Here is a 15,095-nt window from a genome sequence, read left to right on the forward strand (position 1 = left end):
AGAGTAAAGTACCCGATGAAATTCCACCAATATTGTATAAAAAATTGTGCATTACTCTTTCTCATTCTCTTTCACAGTTATTCAGAAAAATTTTACAAACAACCATTTTTCCAAACGATTGGACACAAACAATTATAAGTCCATTATTTAAAAAAGGCGATAAATGCCATGTTACAAATTACAGATCGGTATCTCTGTTGTCAATAGCTTCGAAAATTCTAGAAAGGATTATTTTTAGACGACTATACGATCATTACTATTCTTTTTTTCACGCAGCTCAGTTCGGCTTCAGGAAAAGACGATCAACGATTCTCCAATTGATAATCTTTTTGCAAAAAGTGTACCAGGGCATTGAAAGTCAACATGATGTTGATATAATCTTTACTGACTACAGTAAAGCTTTTTTGACAGAGCGGATCATGGTATGCTTTTGAAAAAACTTTTTGAAACGGGCATCAGAAACAAGCTACTGAAACTCATCGAATCATACTTGACAAATTGAGTACAAGTCCTGCGTATAAATGGAGTAAACTCGTCACCAATACAAGTCACTAGCGGTGTCCCGCAAGGGAGTATTTTGGGCCCCATACTTTTTCTGGTTTTTGTTAACGACTTCCCGAAAATGTGCGATCAATTGTTTCCCCTACTTTTTGCCGATGACGCCAAATTTCTCGGCGTGGGTTTAAGCACAATAGATATTCAAAGTGATTTAAATGCGTTGTATGACTGGACCGTTAGAAATAGCATGCCCTTCAATATAGATAAATGCTGCCTAATTAAAATGTCCAAAAACGAAAAACGATTGCTTTTTGGAAACTAATCGATTAAAACAGAAGAAACTCAACCTGATTTGGGGCTCATGCTTTCCTGTGACTTAAAATGGAATTTGCATATAAATAAGGTATGCTAAAAAGAAGCGTATCGATTCTTGGAAAAAAAGCTAAACTGGATTTATATAAATCTATGATCGTACCAATACTCACGTAGGCAAGTCTATGTTATGGATTGAATAAATACATTATTACGGAGCTTGAAAATGTGCAAAGGCGTATAGTTAAATGGATAATTCCGCATATGGATTCGTACAAAGGTCGGTTAATCGAAATTTCACTATTGCCACTGCCAATGTATATACAGATCAACAACCTTCTGTTGCTGTCAAAATTTTTATCGAAAAATTACGATGTTGACATGTTGAATGTTCCATCGTATTCCTGTTCCTCGCGCGGTTGTATGTTTCAGCTCGAGAGGCCGAAAAAGAAATTTTTGGAGGACGAATTCTTTTACCAAACAAGTCGGCTAGCGAATGTGATCAAAATTGACGTGAGAGAAACAAGCAGACTGAAGAAGCCAATATTGCGGTTATTTTGGAGAAAATTTGAGAAGGACTACGAACAAATGAACAAGTGCACATGGAGAATTGCTTGCGATTGCACAATGAATGACTGTAGAAGTAAAACTTCACTATAGAACGAAAAACTGACAGGGGGAAACCCCTTGTGCTACGAGCACAAAAGCCCTACTACTACTACTACTACTACTACTACTACTACTACTACTAACATATGCTTCACAGGCGTGGTACTCCTCAGAGAACGCTATTAAAAGATCGAAAAAGTTCAGAAAGAAAGCGACTATGTGGGTATGCAACAGCTGCACCGACCACAAAGAGAGATGCTCCATACGAAAATCCACCAGCTATCTATGTTAATGGAACTGCATGATGAGCTGTACTTGATTTTATTGCTTCAAGGAAACTAAGATTCTGATGATATATCTGCAATATCCAGTCGTGGAGGTTCAACACGACAACAAACTGAGTTCAGCGTGTCCGGACCTCGCTTAAGAAAATGCGTCGAAAACTTTTGGATCTGCGCGCCCAAACTACTAAACAAAGTAAAGATGAGTGTAAAAACAGATGGGGTAATCGACAAAATTACAATCACAAAGCGATATCAAATGTTCTTCCGAGAAAAGCCAACAAGGTTAACTCATGCACATGGCGAGTGCCATGCACTTGTGGAACCTGCAACACCCTAAAAAAACTCAAATTTTTTGCCTGATGAAAACTGAGGTGTGAAAACCCTTGGACAATTGTCCTAAAGCCTATGCTACATACTACTACTAATCACGTTACATTTTCATTTTGGTGAACATCACGTAAGGATCTGCATAGTACTATTATATGAATTTTTTTCGCAGAATGGATAGAATCAACAAGAAACATTATGAGGTTTTCAAAGTTTATCACCAATTCTTCTTTGGTCTGGTCGCATTTGTTGGCTAGGAGTACTGCGGGTATTGCAGAGTTGTCTGGTAGGTACATTTTGCTGTCCAAGTTGTACTTCCACTTGCTCACTGCTTCAATTGTTTTTAGCCGAGTCACATCAAATACAATAAAAGCGCCAATAGCATCTGCAAACTGGCAGAAGCTAACATTAGCTGCAGTGTTTTTATTGTTTTGTTTTAAAGTTTTATTGAAAAAATCGGTAATTTTCAGTTGAAGAATAACTTATCTAATTATGATATTACTGAGTTTTTTCTCTTGTCTTGTTCAGTTTCAGGAAAAAAGCATCTGATGAACATTATTTTTTGCTTTTGAAAATTAAGTTCTAGTATGGAAAATAAACTATGAAATTTTTGTGGCTCATTTGTACACTCCGGTAAATAATAAATTGGGCAATTAAAAAGGTTGCGATAAGAAACAGTTCTGAGCTTCCAGGATTCTAGTCCCCTTAAGGTCTGCAGTTTAAATCCTGTCCAAAACATTTTTCTGAGTATGGGACAAATTGAATTGTCGGACTATCGTTTGTATTCTTATTTTTTTGTTTGTTTACTTTCTAAAACATGGACTTTTCTTCCGATTTAATTATGGATCGGCCGTGAACATTTTCACATCAGTAAATGGTTCTTAATTCTTTTAAGGTTGTTTAAACATGAAGGTTTTTGTACAGCGTTCAAAACAAACATGAATGAAGTTTTATTCGGACTTTTTTCATGTAATTTTTCAATTGTTGTGATAAACTTATTAAATAGGTTAATGTTTCTCCGGAGTAGCCGTGGTTGCTCCGTGTAAATGTATAGACGTTATCATCAATTCAGAACGTCTTCATCTAGAAACCTGCTGATTGCAGACTCTCAAGTAAGGAATCTAATTTTTCCGAATTTCAACATTTTGTCTCCACCTGGAGCTCGGATTGGAAATGTGATCGACTTCTTGCCGGAAAAGGGTAAATACGATCTTACACAAAATACTCAGACTAGTGCAATAGAGAAGGTCACCTAGCAACATTTGAGTGTCGATTTCGGAATTGCAACTGCACCTATTAATTAAGTTTTTCTCGTTGAATAGAAACTGAACTGCTGGTCTCCCCTCTCGGGAACCATAGGTTTACATATCTGTTCCCAGCCTCAGAGTAGAAACAGTAAACCGCAGGACTCCCCTTTCGGGAACCATAGGTTTACCTATCTATTCTCCCAGTCGTTGTAATGGTCGATAAAGCGAAAGTTGCTACTCGTTCCCGAGTAACTTCGGCTTCCGATGAAGCCTGCAAAATATGTAAAGGACCAGTGCGTGCACGTTACCCACTTTTCATCTGTATAGCTTGCTCTTGCAAAATTCACCTAACCGCAAAATGTACCAATCTGAGTGCAACAGCAATAGCTGGAATAACTGAATTGAAGACAAATGTAATGCTATTGTGCAATGACTTTGTGGAGCAAAACAAACGCGATGAAATCATTTCTCTCATTGCAAAAATGGAGGTAAGTGAAACCAATCAAAGTCAAATTAAGAACATTGAGAAAGAAATGATTGAACTCAAAAATTCTCTTCTCGAAATCAAAACTGCAATGATCGAAAAATCTGATCCACCTAAAACAACGCAAGTAAATCAACCAGCAGCAACCATTCGCAAAACACCTGAAGCAACAATGGTCCCTGAGGGAATACGAGTGCGAGGAATCAAAGAATCAGACGACAGAGATCCTAGAAAGCGTCAGGAACACGACCTTGCAGAAATCCAGCAGGTATTTGCCCACATTGAAGTTAACTGCAACATCAACGATTTACTGAGACTTGGACCACGAAACGATACGAAAACCCGAACAATCCTAGTCAAATCGTCCAATCCTTGGCAGCGCCGGCTTATTCTTTCCTCGGCAAACAAACTAAAAATGTACGATATGCCAGTCTATCTCAGTCGTGAGCTATCACGAGAGGAAGCAACACTAGAAAATGAGGCGCTACAAAAACGTCGCGAACTTATTAACGAAGAAATCGACAAAAAAGACCTCAGGATCCTCGATGGGAAACTGTTAATACGACAAGACAACAAATGGGTTGTCTATGAGGACCCAAAGGAGGCTAATGATTGAATAAACCACTACGCAACTGTTCTTTTATTCAATGTACGAAGCATCCTAGACTACAACAGAAGAGCTGACCTATCAAATAGTCTACAAGTTAATGATAACTATGATATAGTGTGCTTTACGGAAACCTGGCTCACCGAAAATTTAGACAATGAAGCGCTCTTTCTGCCGAAGTTTGATATACATAAAAATGACCGTCCCAGTTAAAATGGTAATACCAAGCATGGAGGAGTCCTCATTGGAGTGAAAAAGAATATACCCCACACGAGAATCATGTTTGACTCACCAGACTGTGTAATCACTATACTTCACTTCAAAATTCCCTTGTTACTCTGCTGCATATATAGCGCACCGTCAAACAGTTCCTACTGCTGGTCAGCAAATAAACTGATGATACTTCTAAACCATATCAGATATGTGCAACAAGAAAACTCAGTTCGAAATGTGATATTATTAGGAGACTTTAATTTTGCACTAATTGACTGGTCTACAATGACATCCAGAGCTGAGAATGAACAGGTGGTATTGGATGCTCTCTGCAGCTTTAACTATGAACAAGCGATTAAAATCGACCATAGAAAATACTTACTGGACGTGATCTTATGCAATAATGGGGATATCCTTTCTGATGTTTGCATTGATAACTTTCTGAAAAGCCACTTAGCCAGCGATCACTTGCCTTACAAGGCAAGGATTCAATTTCAGTCTAACGAATCGTTCCGTCGCGACAGACCACATGAAATTGAACTCGACTTTGCAAAGTTTGCTTATACAAAAGCCGACTGGAGAGCCATAAACGATCAAATAGCTGAGGAGCCTTTCATGCCATACTGCTACAGCAATGTCGATGTTATGACTAAACTGTGGTACCAGTGGATTTATAGTTTTCTAATAAAGCACATTCACTTGCAAACTAAACATCGGCTGTCCCTGGCGCCTTGGGTAACCCCCTCGACCTCTAATCTTATTAAAATCCGAGCTACATTAACTAATAATTATACTAAAAAGCCGAGCGAAGCTAACCTCAGGAAGTTGGAAAAATCGCAAACAAACCTGGCCTATGCTCTTCTGATGGATCAGCAAAACCATGAGAGAGAACTTTTCAAAGAAGGGCGGTTTGATAAACTTCAAAAATATCTGCGTAACGTTCGGCGTTCTATTACTGTGCCTAGTGAAATGTATCTTGATGGTGAAAAAGCTCGCTCCGACCAAGATAAAGCTGAACTTTTCAACAGGTATTTCCATTCCGTCTACAGCAACATTCCATATGATTCAAACCTAGACAGTGATAATGCGACCCTCCTAAATCATTTTCATTTTAATATCATCGAAATAGAAGACATTTTAAAAAATCTTAACATAAACCAGTCATAAGGACCTGATAGAATGGGAAACCTGCTCTTTAAACAGCTCTGGAGCTCCATCTCAAAATCATTAATGTTACTTTTCAATACGATTGCGAACAAGCAGCAATTCCTATCTACTTCGAAAGTAAGTGAAATAGTGCCTATCCACAAGGAAAATAACAAACAGGTAGTCTCCAATTTTAGGTCAATCAGTCTTGTGAATGCTACATCGAAGGTATTAGAAAAACTGATGTTTGATAAAATGTACTCGAAGGTGCAAAAACTGCTGCATAAATCACAACATGGTTTCTGATTGAAACGCTCAACCATTACTAACATCATACTCTATCTCCACGAAATCTATCTAATGTACGACAACAAGAATGTAAATAACCTTTCATCCCTGTATCTCGATTTTGAAAAGGCGTTTGATAAAGTCAACCTCCTGAAACTAATTGAAAAGCTTTCTCATACCGGCTTCAGTGGCGCGTGCCTTGGTCTACTGAAAAATTATCTCAGTGATAGATACCAGCAGGTGCGAATCGGGCATTGCATCTCAAAATTACAGCCAATAACAAGTGGGGTTCCGCAGGGATCAATACTTGGCCCACTCATGTTTATTTTGTACATAAATGACCTGCCAACGGTGGCCATGTCCAACTGCTTCGGCTAATGCTGACTACTATAAAATTGTCTCAGATAACGCAATAACCCTGAATATCGACTCGAATAAAATTTGGAACTGGTGCTCCAAGAATTTTATGTGTTTGAACCTAAGTAAATGCAAAACCCTTCAGTTTAAAGGCAGTGTGTCTGTTTGCATGAAAAAACAGAATATACCAGGAACGGATCTTATGAAAGATCTTGGACTTATAGTCCCAAACAACCTGTCTTGGACGGAACACGCTAAAACTAGATCCGCTAAATCGCTAAAAGCTTTCTTCTCTTTATAAAGAAACCTAGACAATAGCTCGACCATAAGCACTAAGAAGAATGCATACAGAGGATATGTAGTGCCAATAATCAGCTATGCATCGTCTCTTTGGAAACCATCTAAGTCTGAACTGGCACTCACTGAGAAGGTTCAACATCGAGCAAATATCTGTTTATTAGGCACAAACAAGCTTTCATATAAATCGCGTCTTCAAAGACTTCACTTACTACCACTGTCCGTATATCATGAAATGCATGTTGTTTTACTTTTTGCTAGGATTATCAACTCGAAAACTGACATTGATTGGGAGAAGTATGTACAGATTATTGATACAGGCATAACAAGATCTCACGCAATACCCTTTTATACCAGCAAATGCTTCCGACTGAAAAATGCGAATCTGATTTTTGGCAACGAGCATGTTCACTTTCAAATATATTTAATAGGCATCTCAACCAAGATGTCATCAAATCAACGCAATGCAAAGAAGAACTGACAACTATCTACTGGCGCTACTTCAATGCGAAATTCAACGAAAACCTCACCTGCACCTGGAGATTATGCTGCGACTGCACAAACTGCATCAATACTGCAAAACTGAATTTCTATGAGACTCAATAAACTGAAAGTGACAGGGAAGCAATTCCCCTGGAACTTATCCTAAATCCTTCATTATTATTATTATTATTAATTGAATTTTTCAGTCTTTTTCTTCTATGTCTTTTTTTTCAAGATCTTGAAACGCACTGTTTTTGTTGTATCGCAACTGTTGCTAAGCTTCGCCTCTGTGTTAAATGTTTTTTCGATCAAATGGCCTCGGTTTGCAATGCTGTTTTTCTTCACTCCTGCAATTTTTCGAACATTTGCCTTTTTTTCTAGCTTAAAAATCTTTTCGACCTAAATGATTTCAGCTTGATTTTATTGGCTTACTCACCTAATTTTGGGTCGTTTGAGGGAACCATAATTTGAATGTTCTCCGGATTTGTAACATTCGCCCGGAAGATACATATCGACGGATAACAAAACTAAGTCTTAAGACGACTGGCTAGCGTCTAAACAGAGCTTTGCATGTTTTTCACCGTCTCTACCAAGCCAGTACTTTTCGGTGGTCTTTCTTACATCAGGCTGACAAAAACGTTACTGTTCTCCGGCTTCGACCAGAACGCTCAAATTAACTGAATTACATGCGAAATTAGTGAGCTCATGGCTGGGTCTCTGTATCCCCAGACCACGAGGTCACTCCTAAAAACAGGGCTACTACTTATCATATTACTATTGTTTTTGTTCAGTAGATAAAAATCATCATCTCCATCGAAGATGGATCAACCCTTTCCCCCAACTCCTAGCACCTCATCCTTGTCAAAACTAATCAAAATATCAGTTAAATTCAAGTCAGGACATGACAGGATGCTAAAAGTTTATGTGAGTTAATAAAAGTTTCCGTCCCGAGACCCTTCCGGATTCTTGAATCCGCCGAATCAAGCTCCTTACTCTTGATTTCTTGCTAATCCGGAAGGCTGGTTCTCACCCTTCACCGTTGTTGGCAACGGTCTTGCAACTATTGTAGCAGCACAATAGTTGCAACTCGGAGCGTTCTCTGCTATTCTGTAGTTCGTTGTCGTTTTCCAATCTCGATTTTCGTACTGTTCGCAATCGCAGATAAAAGTTGTTCTGTTTTTTACTCGCTTTTTTGTTAAAATGGCCGTTTCAGCATTTCTCAGAAACGTGACGTCATCATTCGAATTTTTGAAAATTTAAAATACTAGAATATTCTAGCCCTCACCGTTTGGCTAAACGTTCCAATAACGTCGCTAATCCTTCGAAATCATCAACTCGGAAGGCTTACTGCTCAAAATTCGAATCCTGCATAAATTGCATTTTGGCCATTCTGGTCGAATGTCACATACTCCCCGGACAGTCCGGTCAATGTCCTCATTGAATCGCGCAATGTTCTAAATGGTTACAGTGTCATCGAACAGAATTTACAAAATGCACGAACTTACTTTTATCTACGTCACATCGACTCACTGCAGAATATAAATGGCATCATACTACATCACTATAGCCTTCAAATTCTTTCATTAATCTGCACATTGAGGATATGACTTAAGATAAAACATATTTTCTGACTTCCAGTGTCAATGTCCCGATTGAAACTTTTTCTCCTAGATTTAAAAGGTGTTGGCTTGCAGCACAGTCCTGCCAACCAACAAGCTAAAATTATCCTACTATGCTCCTTCCCTTCAGAAATCTTGCTTGTCTATTGTCCTGAGTATTAAAACTAAGAAACTTTGTGGTTAGAAAGAACAATGCAACAACCTCCCTCCTCAAGAAGTTACTCAAGTTTTTCATGTCACCACAAAGTTATCAGTCTTCCTAAGTGATTAAAAACAATCATGCAGGCTGGAATATTTAAATATACTCTTCCCTCAAGCCTTTCTAAATAAATAATAAGTGAGTGTCTCTAAAGCCACTTCAACTAAAACCAAAATGCAAATTTATAAATGCAACAATTCCAAAACTCAACTAAATGTTTCAGTTTTCAATTACAACTTGGTTGCTTGGTTTCTCACTTGAGTTTTTCACACACATAAAACAATTCTCAGTTTTAACTTTTCTTCATCATCCCTTTGTTTTCTTCTTTTTTCGTCGTTTAGAAGTTCTAAAACTTCTAAATTCTTCTAATTTTCTTTCTTGCTGCCTCTTGTTTTCTCGACCATTCGTCAATGCTCCATTTCCTCCTCCTGTGACACTGACTCCGCACTCTCGGTTTCCGTGTCTTGTAGCACGTCATTGACTATCCTGACGCTGTTGGAAGCCGTCCTCCAACACTTCTGCTCTTCCACCCTCTGTTTACAGCAAGGTAGGGGATCCACGTTTGATTCTCTGTTTCTACAGAAGCTGTTGTGGAGACACAACGTCACGTTTCTCTCCAAATCTTCTTTCAGCATCTCTGCCTTCTCATTTCCACTACGCTCGCTCGTCCTGGAAATTCTTTTCACAGCGGTGGTCACTGCATTCCGATGGGTCACGAAAGCTCGCTTGAAAGCTCCTGCCCCAATGTCCAGCTGATATTCACTGTACACTCTGCCATGTTTCGACATATGCTTTTTCGCATACTCGTACAACCATGCAGTCATGTTAGCTCTGAACCATGGCATCAATCGTTTTCTTGCCCATATCTTCTTCACTTCCATCGGAATGTTTAGAACCTTGCACATTGTCTCAAAAAGATCTAAATCTTTTAGACAATCTAATTTCTGCAATTGTTCTCTCGTCGGTGCCTCCTGTCTATTATTTTCTCTCACATGAGCTTCCAGCCATCGTATCGCCATCATAACTCCCACTATCACTATTGTTATGGGCTGTGATGAATCTGGTAAACCCATGGAGAGCAGCTCTCCAGAGTCCCAGATCAACACCAAATTACTACGCTTGGGATACCACCAGGTCTGCAGCAAGCAGTGGCAAGGAAACTCGTCATGTGTCAACATGATGCTCCTCCAATTGCGTTTTCCTGAAGCTTCCAGCAATGGTTCCACTTCCATCATCACTCGGTGGATTTCATCATTCTCATCTACTGCATTGTAATCTGTGACAGTTGATCCTCTCTGTTTCTGTTTTTCAAAGTCACTGAAGTTCCCGCTCACATATCCCATGAACTTCTTTCCTAGTATTGACTCCAACTCCTCTTTGGTTCTCTCTGGAACTGCTGAGAACATCTTACATAGTAACTCGTAAGACTTTTCAGACATTCTCGCCAATCTCACGCACTTTGGCACTGAGAAAGCTTGATCCACGATCGTTCTTGTACTCTTCACGTCCACAGCCACGAAATGTACAGGGTATCTGCTCTTGCACATTGGAGCCAACGTTGAACCCACCAAATATCGTGCTCCTGATGGTCTACAATAAGTTTCGCTGTGTCTGATGCTCATCTCCGTTTCGATTGCTTCCCTCCATTTTCCTATATACTTCTGCTCAGTCTGCAGAACTCCTGGGAATACTTCTACGCTGATGGCTGTGACCATCTCATGTTTCTGTTCTAGATTCAATAGTGACTCTAAAGAACCAAACATGCTGTAGAATCCTAGTGCTGTCACTAGATTCACATCGGTTCCTCCATGGCAATCTGCTATCAGTTCCGTTTCCGTTCTTGCTTTCATCACTACATTTCCAAACAATACCGTCAACTGCTTGTGTTGTTTCTCCAGGGTTTTCACACAGTCTAGACTTCCACAAACGTGACCCTCTAGTCCACAGACTTCCGCCAGACAGCTACCAGGTTTGACCCAGTCTTCTGGTCCCCAGCCAGGCAACTCCACTCTATCTTCTCCGTTGCTCTTAGAGGCTGTTATCATCACATTATATATGATGTTGAGGTCACGCAGGTTTCAGTCCGCATTCAGTTCCCTCTGTATGTCCTGTGTCGCCCGTAATTTTGAGTCAGCGTTGGGACTAGGACACCACGATGGCTTCATCAATTCCCACACTGCCATCAAGCTCGTTCTCAGTAATTCATCTGAGAATCCCAACCCAAATTCCACTCTCTTGTCGGATTTTGGTACTGAAGGTGCAGTCACCTCTTCTTCCAAGACCAATCCCAATTTGGCCTGTGGATTGTTAACGCTCTTAGTCGTCACAATTCTGGACGTCCAGAATCTTAGTAACACCGCCTGCTCATAATCAAAGAAGCAATCACGTATGTCTTCACTCAGGAAAGGATTGTACGCTATCCCTATGATCCCGGATACATAGCTATATGACTTCTTCTTGATCGGTCCACAGTATTCACTGGATTTCGGCAAGGCTCCCATAGATTCTTTAGTGAGCCTCAACTCCTTGTTTGAGAATCTCCTGATCTCGTCTATCTTTTTCATGGGTTCCAATTCTTCAGGTTCTTTCATGTTCACCCTCATCGGTTTACTTTGCTGCATATCCAGCATTGCTAGTAAGAACATGGCTTTCGTTCGCTCATCGCCTTCCTTCAACATCCTAACACAAGTGCTCAATGCAGGCACCGAGATCTGCTCTATCAGGAATCGAATGAAACAGAGAGCGTCTCTCCGCTTCGCACACGCCACCGCCGCCCCCTCCTGGACTATCAGATCCCTCAGATTCGTCATAAGGAAAACCTTTTCCTCCTTTGATCTCTTCCCTTCTTCCGAATCATACTCTTCGCGAGTCAGTCCCATCATGCACCAGGCGAGCCTGAGTTGTAATTCTGTCCTTACGTAAGGTACTGCCACGAGAGCATGTATTCTTGGCGTAGTCCTCATTTCTTCTTCGAAATACCTCAATACTACTGCTTTCCATGGAAGGCTCACTAACTGCTCGATCGTCTCCGCCTCTACGTCAGACGACGCCAAAGTTCCATACGCCTTCTGCTTGAGGGTGGTGCCTTGCAACATCATTTCCAGATAACCCTCCATGGCTTTTTCGTCTTCCAGGGCCACTACATACCCTCTAGCCGAGTTCCGGTATTCCAACATCTCCATGTATCCACCGGTGGGTTCATCTATCGACACTGTCTCCGACACTGTTAGTCGGTTGTATTCCACTGGTGTCAGTTGTCCTGCAACACTCCCTTTTCCATGATTCATGGGAGATGGTTTGAAGTCCCTCATTTTACTCTCTCCACATTGACTGAGTATTTCCATTTCTAAAGTTGCTCCAGTCAGAGTGCGGTCACTCCTTTTGGATTTATAACCGGTTGACTTTATCCCCGCCATTAGAATGGGTGGCACCATCGCTATATCAGTTAATATTCTATCTGTGCCAGACAATTGATAATCACCTTGCCCCAAATCCATGACTTCCTCGACTCGTTTTCTTTTCGCTGAGTTACCAGCTTTCATCGATATTTCCGAATCCACTTTCGTCTTTCCAATCCTCCTCGGCATCACTCTGCTGCCTAACTTCATTTTCATCGCATTGATTTTATCAATCACCATTTTCGATCGCATCGTTCCTCTCCTGGTCCTTGACAGGTACACCACCTCTCCTTCATTATCCTGCGGTGTCATCTTGATGGGAGAATTCGCTTCACTCTCATCAGTGGCTGAGTCGATCAATAACTCACTCAGTCTCCCTTCACACTCATCAAGCTTGTCAAGTACTTCTCTCATCAAGGGTTGATTGAGACCTGTTTTGAGAATGGACTGGGTCCCATAGCTCTGAATCACAGTCCAGACTTCTTCCATGAACGCCACTCTGTCCAGCTTACATCCCGTCCTACTCTCGTGGTCTCGATGATGTACTTCCCATTCTTCTTCAGGTAGCGTTCCCAAGAAAGGTACTCTGGCTGAGGCCTCTATTCTTCTCCTCCGAGGTGATTCCATGAGGATTCTCTGATCGTTATTTCTTGTATTGCCAGGAGAGCTGCTCTCCGGCAAATTCCGTTTCATCTCCTCAAAGGCTGACGGAGGTTCCAGTGTCGAGATGCCTTCATCCGCTGGCTCAGTCGTTTCCAACGTGTCTGCATTATTCTCAAGATCACTGAAGATATTGAAATCCAGGCTGGATGTTCCTCCTGTCGATGCCCTGTCGTCCTCCCCACCAGCTTGATCTTGTTGCATGGGTTCTTCAGTCTGACGGTTTCCACCCTGTCCGTCATCTCCTTCTGACTTGTCCCTATTCGAGTTCGATGGTCCTTGTTTGTCATTGTCAGCTTCTTCCTGGAATCTCGGTATGAGCAATGTACCGGCTGATTTATCTTCCTCTTCTCCATGGACCACTTTGATTTCTTCGCAGCCGAAGGGTGCTAGGAAAATTCTCGTCTGCAATACTCCAGCAGCTTTCATCTCTTTTCTCACACTGGTCAGGATTACTGAGGCTTCAGGCAATTCAGTCCTGCCTCTCATCCTCATTGGAGCTAAGCCTAGTCCCCTCCATTCCTCATCAAATCCTTCAGGCTTGGGAGTAGCAGCGTTGCTTATTCGCCTTCTCGTCGCTTGATCCGTGTACGCAAATCGTGTGTACTGTAACACGGCGGCATTTATCCCCACGAAGTATGGATCCATCGTCGCCGAGAAATTCCCTACTCTCCTTTCATTGGTTTCGAATGCTCTCAACCTAGGAGTTTGTACTACGGAGACTGCTCCGAGCAACATCCTTCTTATCAGAGGGAATTCAGGGATTGCTTCGGGTAGCTTCTTGTAATCGCCCCAGTCCTTCGTCTCTTCTCTCACCTTGTGATACGCTGCTGTGAGACGAGGCACTCTGGTCATTTTGCCATTCGTTTTGTCATAGGGCCTCAGATTCCAAAGCTTTGGAAACACCTCGATGTGCCCTCTTTCTACTTCTCCCATGCGGTCACAGAAGTGATCGTCAAAATTGATGACTGTCATCTCTGGCTCCGATATTTTCGCAAATAACAGATCTTCACTCATGAGCTCTCGCAATGCGTGCTGCTCACACCAGTTCAGTGTACTACCGTCCACTGCCGATATGAGGTTCAGGTGCAACACCGACCTCCTATATGCTTCCACTTTAACGTCAGGGAACGCAAAGGTGACTGCTGGTCCATAGATCACTGTCACGAACTCCGTGACTCCTCTGATCAGCGCCAAGGGATCGATTCTCATAGCTAAGCTCAAATCTGTTAACAGCGGCATGCCTCCAACATGTCGTCTAACATCTTCCTCTCTTTCAATTGTCTCGTCTTCTCCGGTTCCAAAGCGATTTTGCTGCAAGAGATACTGGATAAGAGTGTGTCTCAGATCTCTTATTTTGTTCCACGAGTCTGTGGATTTCTTCATATCCAGATTCCTCACTCTCTCTTTCATCTGCTCTGGACAACGTGCCAGTTTCATCAGTCCTCCCAAGTTTCCGTGGGTTATTGCGATCAATGTCAGAAGTCCATCTAGTCGCAGGTTCTGTATTCCATCCGTAAGCAGTATCACCGGTCCTTTCACGAAATTCTCCGCTCCAAATGTCACAAACAGGGCTATTAATTCCACTATCGATACTTTCACTACCGCTTGGAGGAATTCCTTTATCAAGTAGTGCGAGACTTTCGGGTAGACTTTTGCCAAGAAGGACGCGGTCCATCCGGCTCCCAACCCTTCTAGCATGCTGTCTGTCCTTTCAAATCCCTCCTGTCCTTTCACTTCCTGGGTCCAGAAGGTTTCCAGAGTAATCTGACACATTCTGTTCACGAACTCAGCTGTCTTTTCTCCGGCATTTTCCGCCAGGTTCACCTCCTTCAACAAGTAGGCGTGTATCTTAGTGATCATTACTGGGCCTTGCTGAAAAGCATCTGCACCCAATGCCGCTACTCTCGGATTCAGGTGTAGCCACTGGTTTGCTTCCGGCTTGGTTCTCAGCACCATCGCTTCCAGATGAGCTCTCGTCTCCAGTGAATTTTTTCTTCTCGTGTCTTCACTCGCCACTTCCATTGCTCGGAACCACAAGTCGTTGGACATCGCCGTGATCACTCG

General features: G+C 41.7%; 1 protein-coding gene across 1 annotated transcript in view; it reads left to right on the top strand.

The window, feature by feature from the left end:
• The first annotated feature begins 3,009 nt into the window (after positions 1–3,009).
• LOC134848570 (alpha-catulin-like) overlaps positions 3,010–15,095 on the top strand; it is a 619,753-nt gene continuing 607,667 nt past the window's right edge. Inside the window, exon 1 of the mRNA XM_063866084.1 lies at positions 3,010–3,036. The gene's annotated coding sequence lies outside the window, so the exon portion shown is untranslated. The remainder of the gene's footprint in view (positions 3,037–15,095) is intronic.

This window comes from Symsagittifera roscoffensis, chromosome 6, assembly GCF_963678635.1.
Source record: "Symsagittifera roscoffensis chromosome 6, txSymRosc1.1, whole genome shotgun sequence".
In the NCBI taxonomy this organism is placed as follows: domain Eukaryota; kingdom Metazoa; phylum Xenacoelomorpha; order Acoela; family Convolutidae; genus Symsagittifera; species Symsagittifera roscoffensis.